The following is a 6425-nucleotide window of genomic DNA, read 5'->3' as shown; positions in this document are numbered from 1 at the left end:
TCCTCGTGAAATGTTACCCATTGGTGGTGCTTTGTATTGCCAATGCCTGGAACAAATAAATCTACAGTCAGAGTTTGATTAAGAAGCAGCATTTAATTGCCCAGGACTCATGGAGAATTGACAGGGCCCAGCACCTCTCTGCAGTAAAAATCAAAACACAGGGCCCCATGGAAGCTGGGCCTTCTTAAAGGACTGCCAGGAGTGGGATTGGAGAGACGGCCCAAGCTAGCTTTCTTTATCCTGTTAAAATAGGTGTGGGTCATTACAATTAAGAGAAAAGGAAATGAAGCAAGCAGCCTAATGCCACACGGCCTATATATGACAGAGCTCGGTAGAATGCTATCTTGATGGAGAACTCACAGCCCGAGGGGAGGAATAGAGAACTGGTCCACTGGGGTTCTGACGAAAGGGATACTTTATGGAAAATCTTATGGTAGAGGAATGGTGATGATGATAGTAATGTAACAGCAATACCATTAACTGAGATTCAGCCACTGTTACTGACTACCTCTAGACATTGTCCTATCTCCCAATCCTAAAAAAAACCCCTCTTCTGTGATACCATTAACACTCTCTTCCTACTGACTGACCGGTATCCCTCTTCTTTGAAAGAGTACCCTATTTCTATCTCCATTCCTCATCCACCACTCACTCCTCAACCCACTGCGGTTTGCCTTTTCTTTCCCAAGCCATCACCGCCTCTTCTGGGACTCTAGACCATCTGCTCTCCTCCGTCTTCCCATATTTATTCAGCAAATACTGAGTCCCTACCGAGCGCCATACATGGTACTCACTCCTGATATATGACAGCAAATGAGACAAGGTCTCTCTTCTCAGGAAGTTCACATTCCAGGTAAAAGCAAAAATTGGATCTGCTGACTGAGTGCCCTCAAAAGCAGTTCACTGGATGATGGAGACGATCACTAACAGCGGGGCGCATGATGGTCATACCCTCAGAATAGATACTGTTAATCAGGGCGAACCTGTTTGAGCACCTTCTAAAGGTAGGTAGAGCAGAAAGCTCCAGGCAGCACACTGACATTCTTAATCTTAGGGCATCTTGGAGCCCGTCTTGTGAGAAAATGCAAAATCACTCACTCAGGGATTGTGACAACAACTCCTTTTGAAGAAAGAGGAATGAGTTGGAGAATGAAGTAGGGTGATTAGTGCCGGGCTTGCATTTCAATGAGGTTAAGAAATAGATGTGAATGCTGATAAAATTGGGAGTAAAGAAAGAGCTCAGATGAACTTAGAGCTTTCAGATCACTTCTGATTGGGGAAGGTAGGCCTAAACGACATCAGCAAACAAACCACACAATACGTATCTCCGGGCTACATACTTCTTCGAAGTGCCTCCAATGAAGGGCTTCCCTTCCACAAATTTAAGGAAATTTTAATATTGGAACAGCGATAATTTACTTAAATAAACCAAGAGAAAAGAGTGTTTGCAATGGCCGCTAAAGCTACTGAAAGGGCATGTTTCATATCGAATAAGTGACCTGAAATGGCTCAGAAAACCAAAATTGTTATTCTGAGCACATAGATCTCAAACAAAATCTTAATACCACCTTTGCTGATGAAATGCTACTATCATTCTTATTAGAGCCCGAAAGTGACAAGAAATCTTTTTATCAGCATTACAGTCAAAAAGTATTTGCGAATATTTGGAAATTAAATTTTAAAAAGATTTAAATGCTAAAAAAAAAGAGAACCTAAATAGTTTTAGTTGATCTGATTGCACTGCACATGAGTAAATATGTACATGAGTAAATATGTCGTTTAGGCCGACCTTCCCCAATCAGAAGGTGGCTTATGACATTAACATAAGCTTTATCTTGGGAAACTCTACACTCTTAGAAATAAACAGGAACCTTAGCAGACTCTAAGCAAATGCAACCTGAAGTCAGGCATGGTCGTTTGTTTTTTTTACTCATAGACATATTTGCAGTGTCTATTCCAGATAGAGTAGATACCAAGAATTCTGTTGAGTGAATGAATGAGCCATATTTTCAATCTTTAGGTAGTAAGAATGGTGGGGGTGGGGGGACAAGATAAAGAAGATGACGAATTTAAATGAGAGGTGGTAAGAAGTAACCGAATACAGTTTTCTTAAGCACCAGGAAAATTATTTCAACTGTATGTCTTTTCTCCACATTTTCTTATGGACCTTGGTGGAGCGTGTGGATCTCCTGCGTTCAAGAACCGATCTTGCACTTACGAGTTTTGGGACTCTGTGCTCTCTGGATCTGAGTTGCTTCTGTAATAAACTAGTTATGATAGCATTGTTGTAAACACCAGATAAAATAGTACCTGTAAAAATATGCCGTAAACTAAAAAACATTGTATAGTGCGAGGGTGATATTATCACAACTATGACAGTACTGCTTTCTCTGCTATTGAAATAAAAGACCTGATTAAAGAAACAAACAAAACAAAAACAAGTAAATAAATAAAGAGGAACCACCAAAGCTGTTTTGTCAATAACATCTGCCAATATTTACTGTACACAATATTACGACAGAAATTTTCATAAATGTATTCCAGAATCCATTTAAAAATTGTAAGAGGAACTCATTCTATGACATTAACATCAATTTCAAATGCATATGAAAAATATTTTTTTCTATAAAAGCATAAAGGAGATTGACGTTGCTTCAGATACTTAAAAGTCTCTTCAATAACCCGCCTAACAGAAGTCAGATGGATTCTTATATCAGCTTCTGCACGTTATCTGTTGCCATATCACCCATAACGAACCTCTGAAAAATTCACCACACGCTCATGAGAGAATGAGAGAGAAAAAGGTAAACATCATTATAACAAAAATAACCCCCACTGAGGCTGACCTACAGAAATATCTAGCAGAAATGACTGCTTGGGAAAGCCAAGAAAAGCGGCATGGTTAAGGAGAGTCCACAGTTGTCCAAGGAATAAACTGCACTCAAATATACATTAAAACAGTGCCGATCCTGTTTGGTTCAAAGTGAAACTACTTTAAATATCCGCAGAATGCCACAACAAGAACAACTCTAGAGTTTGTCCCACTTTTTAAAGCTACAGGTCTTTTCCCGCCAAGTGAGGTGGCTCTGAAAAGAGCCTTTGGTTTGCTACGTGGTCAGGTGGTCCGGAAGCAGCTCATTGGCGGAGGGTGTACCTGATGATGGCTTGGTTGCCCTCGGACACGGCGTGCTTGCCAATCTCCCCGGGGAACAGCAGGCGCACGGCTGTCTGGATCTCCCTGGAGGTGATGGTGGAGCACTTGGTGGAGCGGGCCAGGCGAGAGGCTTCGTCGGCGATGCGCTCGAAGATGTCCTTAACGAACGAATCCAAGATGCTCACGGTCTTCTGCGAGAGGCTCAGGCCCTCGTGAACCTGCTTCAGAACCCTGGGGAAGTAGATAGTGAAACTGTTGGGGCAGCGGCGGCGGCGGCGGCGGCGGTGGCGGCGGCGGCGGCGGCATTGGCGCCTTGGCTGCTCGTGCTTCGGGCTCTTCGGGTCCACTTCTGTGGGCTCCTCCATGCCCACGCATTCGCCAGAAGAGGTCTCACAGCCAGGCTCAGCCATGTGGGGCTCGCCTTCCCGACAGCTCGGAAGGAAGGACAATGGCGGCTGCAGAGGGGCGCTGGCCCATTTATATTCACTGCATTTCCTGACGTCACGGGCAACCTCCATATCTGATTGGACAAAATGCAATGCAGGGAAGTGGGGCTCTATGCCAGGCCGTGTCCCCTGTGATTGCATACCCTCGAGCTTCACATCACATCGGACAATTAGAGAGGGAAATCCGGTGCCCTCTAAACTTCTTGGGACCTCGGTCAGATAATCTTTCAAACATTCCATTTCATTGTGCATTTTGTCTGCTGATTTTCAACATCAACACAGTAACAGATCTTAGGAGAGTCTTGTTTTTGTTGGAATACTTTATATTGCACATCATTACCTTATTTCTGATAAGCAGTAAGTGCTATTGGATCAGGACATGCTAGAAACCAGGATGCTCTGGAGACCCAGAGTCAATGTGTCCATCTCTTAAAATGACAGCAAAGGTAAGGTGGTGGTGATGGAAACACATGAGTACATTGGGAGAGAGGAAGAAAATGATGCCTGGGCTTAAACAGTTAATGAATGTGTAACAGGAGGTAGCAATATGTGAGCACCTTCCCTTTCTATTCAATTACTTTGTGTTTGGGGGGGGGTCCCTTTTTTGGCAGGTAGGGAGCAGCACACAAGAAAGGGTGGCATAAATTGGACCAGTCCCTTTTCATTTATCCACCCAAAGACAGTTTATTAAGGAGTTACAATTAAGAGGTGGGGGGGGGATTTCAACTGGTCATAAGTAATTACACATCTCATAATAGCTCCTCGTGGTGCTAGTTTGTAAACGCTGTAAGGAAGGGCCAGCAGAATGGGATAAACCAGAGCTGAATCTTATTTCCCCATGTTTTCTGCACAAAGCAAGAGGTGAGGATATGAGATTGGCGTGGTTGTCTGTGGAACTGCTGAAATGCCTGGTGAAATGCCCTCTGAATCTTCAGGTATGTCCACAAGAGATAACAGGAGATCCCAGAAATTCACAAGCAGAGCTCTCATGTGCATGCCTGGCCTGCCCTGGTGGGGCAAGACCAGAGTAGTGCCCAGTAGTGTCCAGAGTAGAATGGAGAGAAAGTCAAGCCGCCAGGAATCCCCAGCGAGCCTCCATTCTGTCACAGTCACTTGCATACCTTTTCTTTTTTCTTGCCAAGCAACCAGATGCTGATCTTCACAGATGGCAAAACCACGACTAACAAATAAATCAGAACAGGCCTGGGCACACAGGCCAGTTTGTCAGGACCAGTTTGCTTACCTTTCCAAGCAACTACTATCATTGTCAGCTGCTCAGCCTAACCCAACAGGTGCCACTACAGGAGAGGAGAGGGAGAAGGACCAGTCCCAGAGGGCCCATTCCCAGTGTACCCCAAAGTCCTCTTCCTCCTGACAGCCTGGAACCTGCAGCTACCACAGATGGGTCCCTCTGAAGATCCTTTCCCCTCTTCTGGCTTTCCAGGCATCGTATCAACTAATCAGAGTTGGTATTAAGCTTCCTGTTGCCTCTCTCAGAAGTCCTACACAAACACGCCAGTGAGAAGAAAGGTCAACCAACAACATTTGTTCACTGATGCCCCAGCAGGGGAGCTCTGGGAACACTTCACCAGAAGCACCAAAGATTGTAGGCTTTTCAACTTCGGCTTACTGAGAGAGTCTGACCTCCATATCCCAGGCCCCTAGTTCCAGAGGAATGACTGGCCAATTTGGGGGCCATTTCTCCTACTACTCAGAATGGACTGTTGTCCTGGGCTAAGCCACCATAGCTTGGGCAGGAACTCTCGCATGGCCAGCAGAGTGCTGGTGCAAATCAAGAGACATAATTGACGAGCACCTGCCCCGAGTTCTGACCAAGACCCTCAGGAGAAATGGCAAAAACCATAGTCTCCAAACACAGCACACAAAGAAGTAGTCATACAGATAAAAACACCAAAAAGGTTTTTAATGTTTTTAGCAGCATTTGCCAAGTTTAAAATTGTTTTCTTAACACTAGTTAGGTTGTAAAAACCATACCCGCACACTAGAATTGCTGACCAAATATAAGTGTTGTTGGGTGAAAAAAAAAAAAAAAAAACCACACACACACACACACACACACACACACACACACGCCAATTTACCCAAATTGTCTAAGAAACCACCAGAGGGACCTATACTAATCAACTCTTGTTGATCAGACATTGGATGTGGCCATCAGGGGAAGTCCCAGAGCTCGGACAAGGCGGCTCTCTGCAGCTGAGGTAGTGCCTAAAAGGGCCAATGGCTGAGGACTGCCAGCTGACTGCACTCTCAGCAGCTGAAGCAGAGTCTGTCTGTGAGGAGAGTTCTGGTTGGAACATCTTCATGTCTATCATCGCCTCATTATCAAATGATACTCTGGCTACCCAGGCAACCGTAGTTTGACAGTCGTTTTCTCTCAGCACTAGCTTTTGGCTTCCATTTCTTGGTGAAAAGAGGTATGTTATCACATTATTCGGTATTCCATTTTTAGGCACCGTGCCCTGTTGTCTGCTATCTTGCTCTCTATGCTTATATCCTAGCTTTACTCCAATGTATCCACATGTGCTCCCTGAATCCGGGATGTCATGGCTTCCTTAAATTTGGGGAAATTACCAGACATTTGTCTTTGAATGTTATTCTTCCAAAATTCATCCAAGTTTCTGCTTCTGGAATGCCTATGAGATGCACTTAATAACTACTTACCCCATTCCCTAAGTCTCTTTGCCTCACTCTCATCCTATTTTTGTCTTTATCCTTCTATGAGGCGTTCTGTCTTATTTCTTTCACCTATCTTCTAGTTCACCCATTCTCTCTATCTGGTGTGTCTCCTTTGTTGTGTAAAC

Source organism: Halichoerus grypus, chromosome X, assembly GCF_964656455.1.
Source record: "Halichoerus grypus chromosome X, mHalGry1.hap1.1, whole genome shotgun sequence".
Taxonomy (NCBI): domain Eukaryota; kingdom Metazoa; phylum Chordata; class Mammalia; order Carnivora; family Phocidae; genus Halichoerus; species Halichoerus grypus.
Note: the sequence above shows the minus strand (reverse complement) of the source record.